Source organism: Triturus cristatus, chromosome 7 (genome assembly GCF_964204655.1).
Source record: "Triturus cristatus chromosome 7, aTriCri1.1, whole genome shotgun sequence".
Classification (NCBI taxonomy): Eukaryota; Metazoa; Chordata; class Amphibia; order Caudata; family Salamandridae; genus Triturus; species Triturus cristatus.
Genome location: NC_140590.1, coordinates 561857807 through 561880291, shown reverse-complemented (window position 1 = coordinate 561880291; position 22485 = coordinate 561857807). Strand labels below are relative to the sequence as shown.

Genomic DNA, 22485 nt, shown 5'->3' with positions numbered 1-22485 from the left:
CTTTAATATAGATGCGTTAGCGGAGAAGAATTTATATATCCCCAAATGACAATGGTTATCACAGGAGCAATATCAGCTCCCATATTATAGGTGTGAACCACATGAGACACAAACACTGCCTATGATTCAACATGGATTATAGGGGCCAGGAATTTTCCCAGAAAAATACTGTAGTGCCCATGAACAATGGCCATGATATAGATGTGGACTGCTATACTAACAATAAATGTCCATGAAGCAGAAATGGATTGCAGGGCCCAGAAATGATTCATATAACACAGTGGTTGCCCCTACTTAATTCATATTAAATGGAGTGGGATAAATCGTCCTAAACTGGATGTAATTGAGTAGGTGGCTTAGAATGGACGGGACTGGAATGAGATGGAAAAGTAACTAGTGAACTACTGTAAGATGTGTATGAACAAAAGGAACCGTACGGCTGACCACTGTTGAGCACATCAAATCCAAAATCAATATACAAATTCTCAGTAGGTGCAAGAACACGTCCAGAGCGAGCCGTACTTATGCTCTACAGGAAACCAGATATACAAACTTTTTTACAAAAGGACGGTGCACCAAAGAAAAGTCTTTTCAAGTACTCCAATTGTTGTTCTTTTATTCTTAGTCAACTTTTAGAGATATCAGACTCAGCCAACACGTTTCGTTCTTTACGAACTTCGTCAGGGCATAAATTGTGTTTTAGAAACGACCTCCAGAAATTTCAAAAGGTGGTCAACTTCCAATTTGTATGCTTGTTCATAAGAAATGTCATGTGACCTCTCCAAGTAGCTGAAAGGTGTATATATAGTTAAGATCCTATGTACACCACCGGTTAGTTCAACTAGAGATCGGACTCTTAGTTTAGTCCATATATAGCGTAAATAAAATTGAATCAACACTGTTGTTGTATACTCGAGGAAGCGCCCGTTGCTAAGAAAAATGGAGCCCACACATTGGTCTTAAATATACAACAACAGTGTTGATTCAATTTTATTTACGCTATATATGGACTAAACTAAGAGTCCGATCTCTAGTTGAACTAACCGGTGGTGTACATAGGATCTTAACTATATATACACCTTTCAGCTACTTGGAGAGGTCACATGACATTTCTTATGAACAAGCATACAAATTGGAAGTTGACCACCTTTTGAAATTTCTGGAGGTCGTTTCTAAAACACAATTTATGCCCTGACGAAGTTCGTAAAGAACGAAACGCGTTGGCTGAGTCTGATATCTCTAAAAGTTGACTAAGAATAAAAGAACAACAATTGGAGTACTTGAAAAGACTTTTCTTTGGTGCACCGTCCTACTGTAAGATGTGTGGCCTATGAACTTAAGGGAGTGATGAACTTAAGGGAGTGCCCTAATAGGAAAGGTCGAGTGTGATGTATCTTAGTAAATATAATGTTTTTAGACAGAGTACAAAAACAAAAAAAAATATATATATATATAACTATATATAACTATGATCAAGATCGCGCAAGCGATCGAAACGCGTCCGGGCGGACACTTATCTGCACTATTATGGTGACATATAATAAAAAGATGAAGCTGTAACTTCGCGTCCTTGGAATCTATTTTAACAAGAAGTGGTGGTGCGTACCTGTTCTGCTCTCCTCTGGAACGATATCCAGAACATCAGGAAATATTTTATATATATATATACACACACACACACATATATAAACACCGTCAGTCTCTTCCGTTTGTTAGGTTTCCAAACTTCATTGGCTGCCTCGGTGTGCCGTAAATGGAAGCCCGCAAGAACATTGATGCATTTGAAGCGAGATGTAATATTGACTTGGATTTTGTGATACGAGTGCAGTGATTAGTCCCACTAGGGATATCAATGATGGTAAAAAATGATTATTGTTATGGCCAGGAAATAGGCCATTTTAAATGTTACCAAATGTGTCTAATGTTGCCGATAATTTCATATCCAATTATTCAACAATGATTTAACCTCATATGTAACAGCGAAAATGAGATCGGTATATGCTATGACCAAAGAACTTACGAGTATGTCTTCGCTTTTCATTGTTGTATTTCATCATGTGACACGGAACATATGCACAAACTTAAATGGTGGTAAAACTTTATTGGAGTTGTTGGTGAACAAGCCTGCTGGGCAGGCGACACGCGTATGACTCTTTTCAGCTGACATTAAAACAACTTTCCAAACGACACGGCGTCGACATTCCGTTTTTCTGGAAATTGAATCATAGTGTTGGACCGGGCTTTGGAGGTCCGTTAACGCCGACGCGCCTTGCGTTTAGGAGGTGGTGGGTTGCAGAAGCAATCTTGGATATATAGATATATATTTACTCAAAAGGTGCCCTGAAGCTTGAAGGCGCAACTCCACAAAGGATAGTTCGACAGAACTCTTTATTTTCAAACCGGCTTTCACATCCCAATCAGTTTAGTAATCCCTGACGCGTTTCGGAGCTGCTGCTCCTTCATCCGAGGGAAGCCTGACAGTCACGGGTCTCCGCAGCAAACACTCGCATCCATTTGCATAATCCTTTTATTGCCCTCCGGTGGGCCTCGCCGGTGAGTGTCTTCATTTTTTGCATCTTGGGATTTGTAGTGCACGCAGTGGCAATTCTTTCCCTCCAGTGGGTTCCCATCGACTGCCAGCAAGCTATTTCAATAGTTATTTGACAAGCCCTCCGGTGGGCCTCAGAGTGCGAACCCGGTCTGTGCTTAACATTTCCTTTGTGCTGCTCGTAGGAATTCAATAAATTTGAAACCTGCAGACCTAAAAATTCTTTGGCGGTGCGTCTTCCACATATATAAACAGTAGAGAGAGACCCCTTCGACTGAAACCAAAGGGACTGGAGTACTATCAAATAGTTTGAGTAAAGGTATCCCTTTTGTGCTAGAGCGCGAAAACAATATTATCTGCACATATTGTACTATGCTAAGTTAAAAAACATTCTTTATATCACAGTCAACATTTATATCAAAAAGTAATTTTATTGCATATTTTCATTAAAAACCTAATCACATACACATGTGGTACATTTTTCTTTAAAACCAAAAAATTAATTTTTCATTAAAAACACTACATCAATAGTATAAAAACATTACAATATTATACAATAATCACAAATTGAACACAGAGAAAAACCTATGAGAAAAGACAATATAATTTGTCGTCATTATGACAGATCGCATGGAAAGGTATATACACTCGACCTGGATGAGTTCTATAATTTCAACTGCAGGTCAGAGTGGTTCCACAGATTCTGCCGCACAGTAAAAAGGCGTCGACGCGTTTCGATGGTATTGAATTATTGTTCCATCTTTATCAAGACTAGCAATTTGAATTTCTCTGTTAGTCACTTGATTGGTTATTACATCTACCCTGTAATTATAGATTGTAACTTTTATTTCATTAGGATAATTGATGTTGGTAAACACTTGCTTCCCACCTTGGGTAACCTTTCAGTGATGCTCCTCAAATTTCCATTTATTGTGGAGAGATGTTTTAATACTCCATCTATTTGATATCCTTTTAATGAACGTACTAGTTGTACGTGCAGGTATGCCTTTTTGTTTTGGATATAATGAAGAAGGAACAAATCTCTTTTTCTTTGGAAGATTCTGCGGCTTCTATACAATCAAACGAAGCTCCTCCCCTAGATGCTCTTCAGTTCGTAAACTTCGAATATGAAGAAAAACGGCGCGGTGCTGCATGCGTCTCCTCGCGTCCGTGCGTCTTCCACAGCCAGGCTGCCGCGTAATTTATTCACTCAAAAGGTGCCCTGAAGCTTGAAGGCGCAACTCCACAAAGGATAGTTCGACAGAACTCTTTATTTTCAAACCGGCTTTCGCATCCCAATCAGTTCAGTAATCCCTGACGCGTTTCGGAGCTGCTTCTCCTTCATCCAAGGGAAGCCTGACAGTCACGGGTCTCCGCAGCAAACACTCGCATCCATTTGCATAATCCTTTTATTGACCCTCCGGTGGGCCTCGCCGGTGAGTGTCTTCATTTTTTGCATCTTGGGATTTGTAGTGCGCGCTGTGGCAAATCTTTCCCTCCAGTGGGTTCCCATCGACTGCCAGCAGGCTATTTCAATAGTTATTTGACAAGCCCTCCGGTGGGCCTCAGAGTGCGAACCCGGTCTGTGCTTAACATTTCCTTTGTGCTGCTCGTAGGAATTCAATAAATTTGAAACCTGCAGACCTATAAATTCTTTGGCGGTGCGTCTTCCACGGCCAGGCTGCCACGTAATTTATTTACTCAAAAGGTGGAATGAAGGAGCAGCAGCTCCGAAACGCGTCAGGGATTACTGAACTGATTGGGATGTGAAAGCCGGTTTGAAAATAAAGAGTTCTGTCGAACTATCCTTTGTGGAGTTGCGCCTTCAAGCTTCAGGGCACCTTTTGAGTAAGTAAATATATATATATATATATATATATATATATATATATATATATATACACACACACACATATATAAACACTGTCAGTCTCTTCCGTTTGTTGGGTTTCAAAACTTCATTGGCTGCCTCGGTGTGCCGTAAATGGAAGCCCGCTGTGTACAAAAACAGTCCTCTCTGCTCCCGCACCAAACATGATTATAAGCCTGCAGCCCCAATATTGCTGTAGATAATGCTTTTATGCCAATCCATTTAAAAAGGATGTCACCCAATGTGTTTCGGCTCGTTTCCCCAATACTTGTTCACAGATTTCATTGGAGTGGACATTATTTCACCATATAAAGTGAAAAAAATGAATTCAGTCAGTCAGTCAGTCAGTCAAGATACTCTTTATTCGATTTTTGTTAAAATCATAAAAGGCGTACAACAAACACAAATACAGTATTTAAAAACATCACTTAATCGCATTACAAAAAGGGTTTTCTGCGTAATGATTACATTTCATCAGATTATTGCATGCGAAAGTACAAGTCTATTTACAAATATTAAAAGTATTCCTTTAAAAACAAGTTTGAGTTAAAACAGGTCAATCTGGGGTAGTCTTTTCTTCCTAGATCTAAATGCAGCGGTTAGATAGCAAGCAACACTAAACATGGTGTAAGTATCTGCTAACGTTTGGAGGAAGATTAAGGCTGGCCTTTTTTGAGTAAAGCCCGCCGCTTTCAAGACAGGGAATAGATATTTCCTCCTTTCACTGCTGTAAAAATCACAAAAAAATATAAAATGGAGGGTATCTTGAATTGAAAAATTATCACATCCGCATGGCGGCCCATCATCAGGTTTTGACCACACCGGAAAATTTCCTAAAGAATAATGGATTAAATTCATCCTGAATTTAGTCAGTAGGAGTCTATGAAGAGGGTTAGTCACAGTTTTTAGGTAGAGTTCCATGGTGGGCGAAGTAGTTAAAACGATATGTGCCCTCACCATGGGTTTCCTCAATTCCAAATCTTCTCTATCCATACGAACCCTCTCCAGAAACATCTGCTTAATCCATCTGACATCCTCCCTCCTGATGTTAGATGGGTCATTAAAAAGTTCCGGTCTCCCTAGCATTAGTAAAGTAGATTTAATAAATTTTAGCCAGGGAATTCTCATGGCGTTATCCCTTTATAAAGTGAAAAAAATGAATTCATTTGTAATATAATTCAACAGTATGATAACTTGCTAAAACAATTCCTTATTTGAGGATGTTTGAGTATTTCTTCGATTTTCACTGGGGTAAATGATCAAGTGGTATTGTTCATAAGGTAAACTCAACATGGTGTCTATTGTCCTAAGCAAGGCCAGCATCCCCTACACTGGAGTCATATATATGAATATATACTTATATTTATAAAAAACACGATTGGGCTTCAGGAAATGTGCCGAGTGCTCAAATCTCAGATCAATGGTACCCCTCAAGTACATATAGATTAATATAAGCAAATGTCCAAAATCTGAGAAAATCAACTTTTCAATTGATGCTCCAGATAATCGTTTATTGTTCACATAATATCAATTCCAGCCTCAGCCGAGGACATCCGCTAACAACACAGGAGTAGGGATAGATAGATAGATAGATAGATAGATAGATAGATAGATAGATAGATAGATAGATAGATAGATAGATAGATAGATAGATAGATAGATAGATAGATAGATAGATAGATAGATAGATAGATAGATAGATAGATAGATAGATAGATAGATAGATAGATAGATAGATAGATAGATAGATAGATAGATCTATACTTTTTCATAGTGGTGGTCATCACTGTGTAGTTATAGTGGCTTTGGATTTAGAATGCTGTACACCCAACTCTTCATTAACTCAGTCCAAAAGTGTTCACCTCAATCTGTTAGAATGCTTTCTGGTAGTCCATGAAGTTTAAACAGGTGGTCAAGGAAAAGTTGGCCCAACTCAAATGCAGTAGGGAGTTTGTGCAACGGAGTAAAATGCCCTAGTTAAAAAATAGAAAATTACTACCAACAGTTTATTAGTGAATCATTGAGCCTGAGGTACTGGAACAACAACGTCCATGGAAATATTTGACCAGGAGGCACTTGTGGAATGCCTTTGCTTATGCACATAAAGCACATCTTGGGGCTCAATTTTCTGGCAAGACATATATTAAAATGTTAAATATATAATTAGCAGAACATTGGTGATAAAGTTCAAAGTAGTTCCGAACTGGGGCCCCCAAAGTATGCCCCCCAAATCCTTAACATGACTCTGGTTAACACATCTCCAGAGTTGGTACGACAGTTCAAGGATGTGGTAGGGTGGAAGAAAATGCGAAATTGAAAGCAATTGAATAAATGCCTAAATATTTTACAGACTACATATTCCTCAGTGAGGACCTTCCCCATCTGTTTCAGAGTTCTGAAAGCCCATGAAAACCTGGCTATTCGGCTAATCAAATGGACCCTGCCAGTGCCTGGATACATCCACGGGTGACAAGCAGTGCTCTAAAAATCTACTGATTGATTGATTGATTGATTGATTGAAACTATGGGAGCATAGAACTTGGATGTCTTTGAAAAATTATTTTGCTAACAGATCTTTGCAAATGATGGGGGAGATTTACAAATATGTCACACAACGCAGTGCAGCAACCAAAATAGCTGCACTGCATAGCACGAGAGGGAAAGGGCAGGAGAGTGCCATATCTACTAAGAGATGCTGCTGCTGTCTCTTCTTCTGCACTGGCACACAATTTGGCTGCGTTGCACCACACACACACATCTTTGCACCATAGTTGATGGATGTGAGCTTATTGACTATCCTAGGTTTTTACTGGAAGGGTACCTTTACAATAGACTATACTATGCCCAGGCATAGTTCAAAACTTTTCCCACTTTGTATGTGTGCTGTAAGGTGCAGCCCACAATGTGGGAAAAGTTTGGAGAAAAAAAATCTATTCTCATTCTCTGCACTTGCATCAAGAAGGGATATTTTTTAGGGGGCAAAGCACTGTTTATAAATGTTAGTAGATAGGGCTTTGCATTGAAACTTTAAAAACCATGGAGCATATTTACAAGGCCCCTGCACCACCGGAGCATCACATTTTTTGACGCTATGATGGCTCACAATGGTGAGCCATATTTACAAGGCCACACAAAGCCACCCTGCGTGGCTTTTCATGGTCTTGTAAAAATGACCCCCTTTCACTCATTACTCTGAGTGAAAGGGGCATTACATGGGTGTTGTTGTGGGTGTTCCCACCCATCACCCAAGGATTTTGATGCATTCCCAGATTTACAAGGTTTTGTAAACCTGGAAATGCATCAGATTCTAACCCCTCTCCAGGGGAGGAGTTAGTCACTTAACAAGAAGAAATACCTTTACGCAAAATAGCGCAAAATAGTGCATAGTACTACTTTGCATACTTTTAGGCAATGTTCCATCACAAATAAAGTTTTGCACTAAAAAGTAGATAAATCAACACTTTGCACTGTGTCATTGGCATATAACAAAGCCAGAATGGCAGAATTGGCAATTTTCGGAACATCCATGGTCGTATTGGTTAGGGAAACATTCAGATAATTAATATACAAAATAAAAAGTAGAAGTGCCAACACGCACCCCTGCGCACCCCACTAGCTAATGGGAATTGATATGCTTAATATATACTGAACATACTTATAATAAGTAGTTTTATTTTAAATGTAGTTTTTAATGCTGTATAATTTAAAAGAATATTCTGCATTTAAAATACATGTATAAAATTAATTTATATTTAACTGACAAGCTTTCTTTTAATGTAAACTTTTAAACAAAATTTCCCAATATTTTACCACAGGACCCTGCATGAGGAAGTCTCCACCAGGTTTGTGGAAATTCAAATACGGTTGCATAGTCATTACTAGTAGTAACGTTATAGTTGGTCTCCTTGAACAGTTTAGTAGTATCCCTGGATCAGTCACTAAAACTGAAAAAAGGGTGGTCATTCTGAGGTTTGCTGAATGCAATTCTTCACAGAGGATTCAGGACGTTATTAGTAAAAGCACTATTTGCCCTTATTACTCCACTTTGGCGACAGGTGACACTGTTTGGTATCTTACCCTAGAGTTCTCGCGGGGAGAGGTCTCTTTGTTTTAGATTTAGGTTGGGGATGGTTTGGCATTTAGTATGTTTCTGTGATAACGCTAATGTGTCAGGCAGTTTGCTGCCCCCCCTGACTTTGCAACGGTAGGGTGGAACAATCTTTGTTGCTTTGTATGATTTTTTGTAGTTTTTATTGTATGTTTTTTCAGCTTTTTTTCAAACTTTTATTGAAAAAGTTACCCTTTCAGAAATGTGGAGTGGCTTTAATTTTTCTCCAAATTTTAAATAGCCCTGATACTTGTTATAGCATGTGATGCTTTCTCAAGATGGCCACCCATAGTTGAAAAGCAATGGAGGGGAGTTAGCTGGGTAGGCGTTTTATTCAGGGGATCATCTTATTAGATTCTTTTTGATTCAATACGCATTATGTGATGGATCTATTTGATTTTAATGGTTTTTAATATGAACGAACTAAAACGTTATTTGATGAAGATATGTTATTTATGACAATTGTTTTTTAGCTATAATGTATTAATGTATTTTTTTTTTTTTTTTTGAAAAACCTTTATTACAATTTCGGAGAGATACAAGCATGGGCCTACAACCAACAGGCCGGCCGCTAAAACGCAGTGTAAACCTAGGTACAGCTTAACATTCACATCGATGAAGCAACAAAAAAAAAGTTACTGGAGTGCTAATCATCGCAGTCCGCCGCAGCCGCAGTCCATAAACAAACAAGAAAGGTTTCATATTTTTGAGAAACGAAAAACATCAAACACACAAGGCAGAGGAAGTTAATGGCAGTAACATGTGCTCCTCGTATCGAAGGAGGAAATCAACCCGGGTAGACAGAGGGGGAGGGGTGCAAGGCAGAAGAAACCAATTCGCATGTCGCAAGAGCATACAGGAATGCGCGGGCTAGGGAGACAGAGCGGCATCCATCTCACGCGTCTGGGGCGGGGCGCAAATACCTCCACGATAGGAGTTCCAGGGACCCCACACCTTAATCCACTTCCCAGGCTTGCCTCTCACCACATACACCGTTTTCTCTCTGAACATACACCAGTCCATGTGTTCTTTCCACGCGGAGACCGTTGGTGGCCTCTGGGAGCCCCACAATTGTGCAATGTCACGCTTCGCTACCATATAGCCCAGAGTCACCCATTGCGTCTGCGTCACATTGTAATCAGTCGGCTCCCAGACATTCAACAAACATCTTCGTGCCTCCGGCAACAAGGCAACATGCGTGACTTCTTCTAACACCGCATGCACTCTGCACCAAAACCGAGTCACCTCCGGACACTCCCACAGGATATGGAGGAAAGTCCCCAGTAGTCCACAGCCTCGCTTACACAAACCATCCACCGAATATCCCATACGCATCAAACCAGGCCCCGTGACGTACACTCTATGGAGTATCTTAAGCTGGACGAACCGCAATCGGGCCGGGATAGCCACCTCTTTCGGGGAGGCCACCGCTGACACCCAATCCTCGTCGTCCAGTTCTAAACCGTCGGCAATCCATGTCTCCCGCAATGAGGCCAGCAAACCCATTCGATCATTGATAAGCTTCTTATAAATCAGCGAAATGGTGCTATCCGGCACATAGCCGTCCAATACTCTGTCTTCCAATGGGGAATGCTCTGGAATAGCCGCCACGTCCGAGAACACGGAACACAAGGCATGATGAACCTGAGCATACCGAAAGTATTCCCTATCATTCAACTGATATTCAGTTTTCAGCATGTCGAACGTCTTAAATTTCCCTTTCGTCCAGAGATCCCCTACCGAGCTGATACCAATCGTATCCCACCTCTCAAAGCCTTTCGTAGTATACAGATAACCCAAACGTTGGGACGCGTACAATGGCGTAGCCCGAGTCAAGCGATCCCTCCACCCCATCGCCGCATTTGCTGCATGCCACACCTGCACCGCAACCCGCGTCGGGCCCATCAGCCGCGCATCAAGGGACCCCGAGTATAGTGCTCGATTATAGTCTCCGCCTGGCAGTAGCAATTTGTCCATCTCAAAAGCCGGGTTCAAAGCAGGCCCATACATCCCGTGATTGACGGCAGCCAACTGGGAGGCCCAGTAATATCGCTTAATGTCAGGGAGGGCGACCCCCCATCATACCACGGTAGGGTTAGTTTGGCAAGAGCAATCCGCGGCCGCCCATCCCAAAACAATCGACGCTGGAGACACTCCACCTCCCGAAAATAGCGGGCCGGCACTACGTCCATAGTATTCTGCAGGGCGTACAAGAAGCGTGGCAGCGACATCATTTTGAACAATGCTGCCCGGCCGAGCGGCGAGAGCGGCAGCTGAAGGGGGGGGAGAAGATTCCGTTCATACCGGGCCACCGGGTCCAGGGTTATGAAAATTCCCAAATACGTGAACCCCGACTTCGCAATCTGGATAGGGCACCCCCGCGGAAGGGGGGGGCCTCCCCGGAAAGAACGTATACACAAGACTTAGCCCAGTTAATGACCAATCCGGAGTTGCGACCAAAGGAGCTCAACACATCCACCAATACAATGAGCGATTTGCGCGGAGATGCAAGATACAAGAGGATATCGTCCGCATAGAGGGAGACACGATCCTCGTATTCCGGCGTCCATCTAAGGCCACGCATCGAGGGGTGCCACCGCAACCACTCCGCAAGGGGCTCCAAACACAGCGCAAAGAGAAGAGGCGACAGCGGACATCCCTGTCGGGTGCCCCTACCCAAAACAAAGGGAGCCGACACCCGTCCGTTGACCACCACCTGTGCCAGTGGGTTGTCATAGAGCAGTTTCACCCAACCGATAAACCCCGGGCCAAACCCAAACTTCGCCAATGCTGCCCAGATGTACGGCCATTCCAAGGTGTCAAACGCCATGGTAGCTTCCAAGGACGCCAAGATGGCCGGCTCACGAATGAATGGCGCGCGAGCAAGGACGCCATGCAGTCGCCGCAGGTTCAAAGCGGTATTGCGATGGGGTATAAAACCGGATTGATCCTGATGAATCAGGTCGCCCACAACCCGGGTCAGACAATTGGCCAGTACCTTGGCGAGGATTTTGGGCTCCGCGTTTAACAAAGAGATAGGCCTGTAAGAAGTACACCGATCCCGCGGCTTCCCTTCCTTATGGATAACAACAATAGTAGCAAGACGTTGGTCAGAAGGGAGGGAGCCCGCCGCCTGAGCCTCAAGGAACATGTCCCGGAGATACGGCGCAATCGCATCCGGGCGCAACTTATATAATTCGATGGGAAGTCCGTTAGGACCCATGGCCTTACCCGAGGCAATAGAGCGAATGGCCAAAGCAATCTCATCTGGCGACAGGGCCGCATCCATCAATACTTTATCCTCATCAGATAGGGAAGGCAGAGTAATGTCTCGAAGCAGCAGTCGAGAGTCTTCCTCCGATCGCTCTGAGACCGGAGAGTAGACCCCGTAAAAATACTCCGCAAAGCAATCAACAATATCACCGGGGTCCGTCACACGCACACCGTCCACCCTCTCAACCTCCGGTACCACTCGACTCGCTCTCTCCTTCTTATCCAACCAGGCAATCAACTTCCCGGCCTTATCACCCATATCGTACAAACGCCCCTGTTGCTCCCTGCTCATACTCCTAGCAGGTACAGTAACCAGCGCCTTATAGTCGGCCTGCTTAAGCTCCAGCACATGCAATCTGTCATCCGTAACACCTTGCTCCAAATCACTCTCCAACTCGGTGATCTCATTTTCTAGCCGAACAACCTCCTGCGCCTCGCATTTTTTGGTGTGGGAAATGAGAGATAGGGCCTGGCCCCGGAGCACCGTCTTAAAGGCCTCCCAAAGGGAGATGGCGGAAGACACCGACCCCACGTTGTCATTAAAATAGTGTTCCAGAGACTTAACCAGGTCTGCACGAATCGTGGGGTTTCGTAGGTACCAGGGGTTGATCGGCGCCACCCTCCCCTCCGCCCCCCGGGCGATATCTAGGTGTAACAAAAGGGCGGAGTGATCAGATATACCGCATGCCAAATGTCGCACCTCCCCGATCATCCCCGCTTGGGCCGCAGGCACTAGCATATAGTCAAGCCTCGAAAGACTACCGTGGGCCCCGGAGTGGAAGGTATATTGGGCTTGTCCAGGGTGTTTCAACCGCCAGCAATCTATCAGTCCCAGGGTATCCAGAAAGCCCCCCAGCCAGTTCTGGGCCCGAGGGAGGTCCCTAGGGGGGTGTCGATCCTCAACTCCGGAAACCACATCGTTAAAGTCCCCCCCCAGGACCAACACCCCCCCCGGGAGCCCAAGCAGCAGGCGCCCCAAATCAGCATAGGTGGCCGTCTGCAGGCCCGGCGGCACGTAGACCGTGACCAGCGAAATCAACTTACCCTCCCACCTCCCCACCAGCGCAGTGTAGCGCCCTCTGTCGTCGTGGAGCACCTCATCCACTACCAACGGGAGAGAGGTCCTGACTAAAATGCCCACTCCCCTCAAGCCAGAGGTGAAACCAGAATGGGCCAGAAGGCGATATCCTCGTCTGTTCATGGCATGGAAAGAGTTCCCTATGAGGTGCGTTTCCTGCAAGAACACAATGTCAGGCGAAATACGTTTCAAGAACTGCAGGACTACCCCCCGCTTTATCCTGTCCCCCAGCCCATTCACATTCCAGGAAAGAAGTCTCAGCCCCTTACCCCCCATCCCTCCCAGCACAAACTATCCCCCTCCCGGGGAGCACAATCATAATAGCACAGCAGAAAATATTACCCCGCCTTGTGAAACAAACAAACAAACCCCAACCCCACCCCATCAACCCCAACAAAACTCCCCCCTCCCTGCACCCCTGCGTGAGCCCGAACAGCCCCCCCAATATGCAGTGTGCCTGCATATATAAAATATAAAATTCACTTAAAAAGGACAAGAAAAACCCCAGAAGGAGGAAAGGGCCCCAGCAAGCCCCCCGCAACCTCCAAATACCACGGGGCAAAGCGTTACAAACTGGAGTCCAGTGCAGCCACAGGTGCAAAACGTTACCAGTACAGTCCCTCGCCAGGATCACAGTTCCATTCCTACTCCGTCAAACCCTCTCCGCTCTCCGCCATCCGACCCTCCCGATCCCGACTCTTGGGCAGGGCATCCAGCCACTCTCCCACCGCCTCCGGCCGGTCGAAGAAGTGTGAGCGACCATCTAACTCGACCCGCAGCCTAGCCGGAAATAGCATTGCATACTTGAGCTCCATATCTCTCAAGCGCCGTTTGATGGCCGAGAATCCCATCCGTTGCTTTTGAACCGCTTGCGTAAAGTCTGGGTAAAAGCTAACATTAGAGTTCTCAAATTGTAATGGCCCAGCCACCCTCGACGCCTGCAGGATAGCGTCTCTGTCCCGAAAATTAAAAAGTCGGGCAATAATAAGCCGCGGGGGGGCACCCACCTTAGGCACACCCCCTGGAATCCTGTGGGCCCGTTCCACAGCGAAGAACTTGCTCAGCCCTTTGGGTGCTAGATGAGTCACCACTAGATCCTCCACAAAAAGATCCACAGCAGACTCCTCCGACCGTTCGGGCACGCCGATAATGCGGACGTTATTCCGCCTGGCCCTGCTTTCGGAGTCCTCAAGGGGACGATCAGTCAGGTCACTGGCGAGCTGCAACCTCCGCACCGTCGTCTGCAAAGCGGCCACATCTACCGTTAGGCTCGACGCCGCTTGAGTCAATGAGTCGACCCGGTCATTGGTTTTCGACAGGTCCGCTCTGACCAAGGTGACATCAATCAGCACCGAGTCCTATTTGTTCGCCAGAGTATCCAATTGCTGGTTCACAGTCACCTTCATCTCCTCAATGGCCCCCATGACATCCAGCAGAGTCAATTCGGATGATGCGCCCGAGGCCTCCTTGGGCGGCTCAGGCGATGTACGTGATCCACTAGGGGATCCCTTTGGCTGCGCATAGCGGTCCATATTGTTGGCCTGGGAATAGGCTCCCCTCCGGGTAGATTTGGGTTTCAGTTTGTCGCCATCCACTCTCGTCGTCATCGTCAGCGATCAGCAAGGTCAGCACCCTCCAGCACCCGGAGGAAGGCCAGGAGATCCGGGCCGCTAACTGAAATAGGCCCGTTTACAGTTCAAGACTAGGCTTTGCACTCCGTCCTCGGCGCAGCTCTCCCAATGTCCCCACATCAGTTTCGGCAGATCAACTCGGAACCGAAAGTGAAAGCACGGGGTCCGGGGCAGGCCCAGCCTGGCATGCCGCTGTTGTTCACTTCGCAGCCGGGCACCTCACCAACCCGAGTTCGGAACCAAGGCCGGAGAAGGCCGCAAACTTCAAATCGCCAAAAAAAACGGTTCCCAGAGTCCAATTTCGATTTGGAAAACGAGTGGCACCTTAGCGCAAGATCATAAACAAAAGCCCGTCGAAAAAATCAGGATTATGACAGGATAGACGTGGGAGGTTGCGGAGGCCCTCGGGAGCCACAAGCCTACGCGGCCATCTTGGTTGCGCGCTAGGCTCCTCCCTTATTAATGTATTTTTTATGTGCTTTTATGATCTTTTTAAAGATCGAATAAAGATCATTGAAATTGAATTGAAATTGACTATGCAACCGTATTTGACTTTCTACGAACCTGGTGGAGACTTCCTCGAGCAGGGCACAATTCTCCCTGTGGTAAAGAATTGGGAAATTTTGTTTAAAATTTTACATTAAAAAAAAGAAAGATTGTAAGTTGAATGTAAAATAATTTCATACATGTATTTTAAATGTAGAATCTTTTTTAAAATTATACAGTGCTATAAACTACATGTAAAATAAACCTAAAATTAATTAAATTATGTTAAGTATATAATCAGAATATTAATTTAAATGTAAACTAAAATGTTTATGTTAATTTATTGTATGCTAACAAATACTACAAGTTATATATATATTCTACTAGGATTAATGTAATTCATTTAAATTAATTTCATTACATTTTTTCAAAAAAGTTATATTTATTTTTAAATTGAAAAAGGTAATTGAATCATTTTTAAATAGAATTTAAACATTAAAAAATGTATACATATATATCCACTGGTTCCGGCATGTTTCCTTGTGCCAGCCTGAATGCCGGTGGTGACTGAAAGTACAACGCTCCGCCGCGCGCTGTATGAAATAGACAACACCCGTTTCCCTCGTAATCAATAAGAAATTTCCAGCACTCCGGTGAAGTTGAAAAGTATTTATTAGTACTTGGGCAGAATCACTAATGCTAACATGTTTTGGTGCCAGCCCGCACCTCGGTTTTATATATATATATATATATATATATATATATATATATATAGTCACTGAAAAAACCATAGGTTTCAGGGGTGTTATAGTTAGCTGGACTTTTCACTTGTACAAAACCATTGAAATTCCCCCGTTATAGTTAGTTCAGCTAACTATAACTCGCGCGCCCGCAATGCACTGCTGATGACGTCACATATTACATCACTCATGACATGGTTAGTGACATCACTGATGACATCACTGATGACATCTCAAATGACATCACTGATGACATCACTGATGACATCATCCAGTGAATGTCTGTTTTTCAGAAAATTAAATATGTTTTATATATGTATATCTAAACAACGATGGTAGAATAAATGGGTATATAAGTGTCTAAATGGATGATTTGTTTTTGAAAAATTGATTGTGTAACTGACTGACTAAGTGTATCATAGTGAATACATGGCTTAGTGAGTAATGTTTAAATATGTAAATATCTGTATCAGTCTCTCACTTTGTGTATAAGTGGCTGCATGGGTTGGTGAGTAGCTACATGGGTGTCTATATAGGTTATTAGTTGTTTTTTTGAGTATAAGTCTGAGTGTCTGCATGGTTCGGTGGGGGGTATTACGTAGTGCATAGGTGCATGAATGAGTGACTCACTGTTTGTATGTGTTGAAGACAGCATGTGTGCAGGACTGTATGGGTGGATGAGTGTGTGTATGGGTGTGTTAGTGAGTGAATGACTGTCTCAATAGTGTCTTTATGAGTAACTACATATGTTTTAAGCTAGGATATGTGACTATTGGTGTATATAAGTGAGTATATGTGAGAGTGAGAGATTGAAAGAGTTCCTGTATGAATAAGTATGTGTTTCTATAAGTGATTGTTGAAAAGACTAAGTATGTGTAAGTTTCCGTAGAAGTAAGTGTGGTGGTATGTGTATAACTGTATATGCAAGTAAATGTATGTTTGATTCTTTATTAGCATGAGTGACTATGTGTGTGAGTAACTCTATGGATGAGAGGCATTGTGTAACAGGATGTGTAGGTGTATGAGTACATATGATGAGTGAGTACATGTATGAATGACTGTATAGGACTGTTGGCGAATGAGTGGATGTGTATGTGGATCTTAGAATTACTGAAGAGGTTGTTGTAACTGGTATTGGTGTGTCCATTGTTTTGGACATTTTAGTCTCTATTTTTGAATGTGTGTATCAAAGGTTATATTAGGGTGAGAGGAGGTCTGCCACTCTATCACAAGGATGATGTCATCAGTGATGTCATCAGTGATGTCATTTGAGATGTCATCAGTGATGTCATGAGTGATGTCACTGACCATGTCATGAGTGATGTAATATGTGACGTCATCAGCAGTGCATTGCGGGTGCGCGAGTTATAGTTAGCTGAACTAACTATAACGGGGGAATTTCAATGGTTTTGTACAAGTGAAAAGTCCAGCTAACTATAACACCCCTGAAACCTGTGGTTTTTTCAGTGTATTTCTGAGGTTTTTTAAATGCTAATTCCTAACTATAACGTGCCTGAAACCTATGGTTTTTTCTGTGAATTTCAAAGGTTTTTTAAATGCTAATTTCTAACTATGCCTACAGAGATAGGACATGTGAAGAAAGAAGAAAAAATGCACAGAAAGAAAAAAAAGAAGTGCAGAAAGAAGCAACAGAAGTCCTCAAAGACGAAGAAAAGTGCAGGAAGAAGGATAACGTGCAGAAAGAACAAAAAGAAGAGCAGAAAGAATCCTTGTTGCAAAATCATCCTGTACCCTCAACTTTTTCAGACGGATACTGGTGGTAACTGAGAATGACTAACCAGTCCTAGAGCCAGTGCTATGTTAAAAGACACTTAGAATACAGTGAAAACACCTACATACACTAGGAACATTATGCGTTGGGGGCCCCCTGTGATTAGCATGACCTCCTCTGTATGCCCCTTGTATATAATAGGGCAGGGGGGTTAAAACTACCTCTTAAAACAGGCCAAAGGGCGTTTTTGCACACGTTAACTCAGGCCCCGTCCCCTCCCTTCACCACTGTGTAAACACGCCCTGTGTCCGTTTTTAGTTGGGAGATTAAGTTCATTTGAATCCTGAGGGTCCCTAGGGTCCAACGAGCCCACTAGGTACCTCCAGTAAGTGCCAAAGAGCTGCTTTGCAGAGAGGTGTAAAAAGTGGCACGGCCTGGACCACCTCTCTGCAATGCAGCTCAGTGGCGCTTACTGGAAGCACTTGGTGGGCTAGTTAGCCCCCAGGGGCCCTCAGTATTGAAGGGAAATTATATCCCCAATTTAAAACGTGCCATAGTGCGTGTTTGCACACGTCACCTCAGGCCCCGTCCCCTCCCTTCACCACTGTGTAAACACGCCCTGTGGCTGTTCTAAGTTGAGAGATTAAGTCCCCTTGAATCCTAAGGGTCCCTAGGATCAAACTAGACCACTAGGTACCTCCAGTAAGCGCCACAGAGCTGCGTTGCAGAGAGGTGTAAAAAGGGGCTTGCCCTCAGAACACCTCTCTGCAGCGCAGCTCCCTGGCGCATACTGCAGATGCCTGTTGGGCTAGTTGGCCCTCAGGGACCCTCAGTATTGAAGAGGAATTAATTCCCCAACTTACAACTCGCCAGGGGGCGCGTTTGCAGAGTGCTGCAAGGAGGGGGCGTGGCCTCCGGCACGATGCCAGTCTTTTATTTATTTTAATTTTTTAAGAAGGGGGGCTGTGTGGTTCCCCTTCTTATTCTAATTTATTGGCCCTGATGACCCCATCCCCCAGGGCCTGTCTCCTAATTATATTTTTTTGACCCCAATCCCCAGGGCAGGCCACTGTTTTTTATTATTTTTAAAAAATATATATTTATAGACACACCTAGGACATGCTGGACAAACCGTACGTACCTATCACCATGACGATTTGCGTGATATTCATTAAAAGGCGACTATGCATACAATGAATCCACGTGGAATGTATTTACACCACTAGTGAAGCTTTGACATGTCTGATGCCCTACCGTGCCTAATCCCGGTAGACACCCTGTCGTTTATTAATACAAACATGGGTAGCTATTGACGGGCACATTTAGTACACATGCACACCAAGCCATTCAAAGGGGATTCGACAAAAATTCGACCAAAACTATGCAAGAAACCCCCCTCACGGTTAATAAAACACACATCCACTGCCGGATGTGTAATACTTTTTATTTTACTCTCTGGAAAGGGGACGAACATCACTTGAGAGTCACAGCGCGCTCCTGGCAGAGCCCAATGCTGTGTTACACCCACCATTGCCTGCCGAGTGCCACACACCTCTGTGTTGTATTCCACCAGCTAGTGCATATGCTATGACACTCTCTAGCCCATGTGCACTGTAACACCACCCCGTGAATATGTCATGCCACACTTGTCTTCGCACGGGTTATATTGCCCCATCTAACGTGCCTTCCTCGATGCCTATGTTATAACGCACAGTGCTATGCCATACATATTACAATCTGGGATCCATATCTTTGTCACAGTGCATATGCAACGTTACACTCCCCAGCACATATTTTATATTACAACTTTAGAGACTAGTTAGGTTACACAACACTGCCCTGTGCATATTACACTCCAAGGCGCATATCGCATAGCACGCGCTAGTGCCTGTGCTATCTCGCGCTCTCCAATAAATCTGTCATTGCGCACAATGTATTGCATATTATATTTCACGCCCGGTTCATCTTATATCACACTTTTTGGTGCATAGTTTATACCATACACTATATCTAGTTTTAATTTTCAATCGTGCTCTCAGGACTATGTTCTATATAACACTGTGTTCACCTACCCTTTTCACGGGCATTACATTTTGCGATAGGGGGTGGAGGGTCAGGGGGTGTTTCTGCCAAGTGAGCCCGGAGTCACAGTCACAAACGCCCTCTTCTTCCTGAATAAAAGTGAGATTATGCTGCATACTTTTTCATATTTTAAGTAGTTCGCACAGACACACGTTTTAAAAACAATAAAGTTCCTAATACCCGCCTTCTCTGAACAGTTAGCTTGCTGCCCCATCCCCCTCCTCCCTATCCTCTGTTGTGTGAATCCATGGACTAGCCTCCTCCCTCCTGCCATGCATGGTCTGATGTGCTGCCACTGCCCTCAATTTAGTATGATGTACCAGTCCACTCCTCCTGCCCTCCATTGCCCAATTCTATGCCCCCTCATTGACCTCCTGCTTAAACTCTGTGCTTAGCTTGCTGCCCCTATTCTCCTTCCCCCTGCCCTCCGATGTCTTTGTGCATGCCCCTGCTCCATCCTTTTTGCCCACCATGTTCCATGGACCTGCCACTCCTATCTACTCTGAGTGTTCTGTTGAGCTGCCACTCCCCTCCCACCTGCCTAGCATTGTCAGATGACTGTAACCTGTCCCTGCCACCTCCACCCTGCCTGTCCACATGCCATGCCCCTATCCTCTTCCTCCAGTCCAGGGGTCTCCAACCGGTCGATCGCGAGCTACTGGTAGCTCGCCGACCCTCTGGGAGTAGCTCGCGCTACTTTCTAATTATAGAGACGTCATTTAAGCATTTTATTTTGTATCCCATCATTGTCTTTGCCAGCTCTAAGACCTTGCCCGCCCTCACACAAACCAGCTGCTCTGATTAGCTGAAGTGAGCTTAGCTGGGGTGGGGCGGGCCAAAGAACGTGACGTTCTTCCTGCAGTCACGCGCCACCTGCCTTTTCCAGGCAGGCACCACACTTCATAATTGCCATCTCATCCTCCTGGGAAGCTGCGCAGGACTGGTAAGTGTTGCCCCCTGATTATTAGCAGCATAGTTTGTAAAACCGGTTAAGTGCATTGTAAGACCTTTGATTTTAACATCAGCAGCCACCGCGCTTTACATCTGCCTTAAGTAACAAAGCGCGGTGGCAGCCGATATTAAAATCCAAGGTGCTTGCAGGCACTGAGCAGCTACCGCGGTCGCAGCAGATTTAAAAATCCAAAGTCCTTGCCTGCATGAACTGCTTTCACTGACTACAGCACGCTTTAAATTTGCCTTTGCGTGGTAGACAGTGAAAGCTGCTAAGTGAATGCAAGGCCCTTTGATTTTAAGGTCGGATGCTTCCGCTCTTTACATCTGCCTTCGACATAAAGTGCGGTGGCAGCCGACCTTAAAATCCAAGATTCTGCAGGCAATGAGCTGCTACCACGGCGGAGGCCAATGTTAAAAATCAAAAGTCCTTGCCTGCCCTGAACTGCTTTCACTGACTTCAACACGCTTTAAATTTGCCTTCGTGTGGAAGTCAGTGAAAGCAGTTCAGGGCAGGCAAGGACGTTGTGACGTAGTGCATGCAAGGCCCTTTCATTTTAACATCGGATGCCACCGTGCTTTCTATCGGACTTCAGTAACAAAGCACGGTGGCAGCAGAGGTTAAAGTCCAAGGTCCTTGCAGGCACTGGGCAGGAACTGGGGTGGCAGGAAATGTTAAAATCAAAGATTCTTGTCTGCACAAACTGCTTTCACTTACTACTACAGCACGCTATAAATTTGCCTTTGTGTGGTAGTCAATGAAAGCGGCTCAGTGCATGCAAGACCCTTTGATTTTAACATTGGCTGCTAATGTGCTTCATTATATATTCTTTCAATTTTAAAGCGTGGTGTCAGCCGAAGTTGAAATCAAAGCGCTTTACATGTACTGACCCGATCCTCCCAAAGCAGGCCCTTCACCTCTCTGTCCCATCACTCCCAGTCTCTCTGTCTCCCACACTCTTCCTTTGTGCATAGGCAGCTCTGCTTGTGTGACACAGAGCTGTGTTTTGCTGCACCACAGCTACGCAAAACAAATTGATTTGTTAAGTACTTCTACTGCTATGCATTTATTAGCGGCAGTTTACAATTTTAGTGGCTGGGCTGAGATGATGTAATTTCTTCTTGCGTGGGATTTTTCTAAGCAAGGCTCATTAGCCCTTTTACCCATGCACTTTGATCCCATTGTTGTAATGTCTTTATTTAGCATGGTTCTTGAGGTATTACTCAGAAGAATGTTGAATGAAGGACTCCATTGTACTGATTTAGAAACTCATGGCCTATGTAGGAGGAAAGCAGGCTAGTGAGTGCAATAGACAACTGCAGTGTGTGAGCATGCACGAGGTGTGATCAGATTTGGCATGTTTTTAAGGAACAAATTCATGATCGCTTGTCTGAGCATTTTCAGTATTTCATGATGTGTAGGAGTTTGAATTAATTTGATCTGTATATTAGATTAGTTAATGTTCAATTAAAGCAAATAGGCGCTATAATGCAGCCCTCTTTATGCATAGTTACAGAAATGTCTGAGAAATATCAGCTTTCCCCACGGTCTGGGCGGGTGATGAGAGCCCATTTGAAATACCATGAGAATAAGGCGAACTACCAGTGTGCTATTTATTTTTCATGCTCATTTTCAGAAAGTTATGTTTATATGAAAATAATCCAACTATATTTTTTTGCATGTGTTCGTATTGTTTGTAGGCGAGTCCTACTCAAGAGAAGTGTGATAAGGCTGGACTAGATGAATGTATTGTATTCCTTTTTTAATGGATTACAAAAGGTTGTTTCTGGCTAGAACCTGTTATTGATCAGGCTATGGAGCTTTCTGTTTATTGAGGTATGCGCTGAGGGACATTGACCTATGTTTCATGCTACTATATTATTACTGGAAGTCGAAGAGGACTGTGCAGTGAGTGCAAGGCTTAGCAGACAGTCTGTTGCTGAACATTGCAGAACTATGCATTTTCTGAAAATGGACTTTGCAGA

At 44.2% G+C, this 22485-nt stretch overlaps 1 protein-coding gene across 1 annotated transcript in view; it reads left to right on the top strand.

Annotated features, from left to right (window-relative positions):
* LOC146810124 (proton channel OTOP2-like) overlaps positions 1 to 22485 on the top strand; it is a 228097-nt gene that overhangs the window by 158582 nt on the left and 47030 nt on the right. The window lies entirely within an intron of this gene.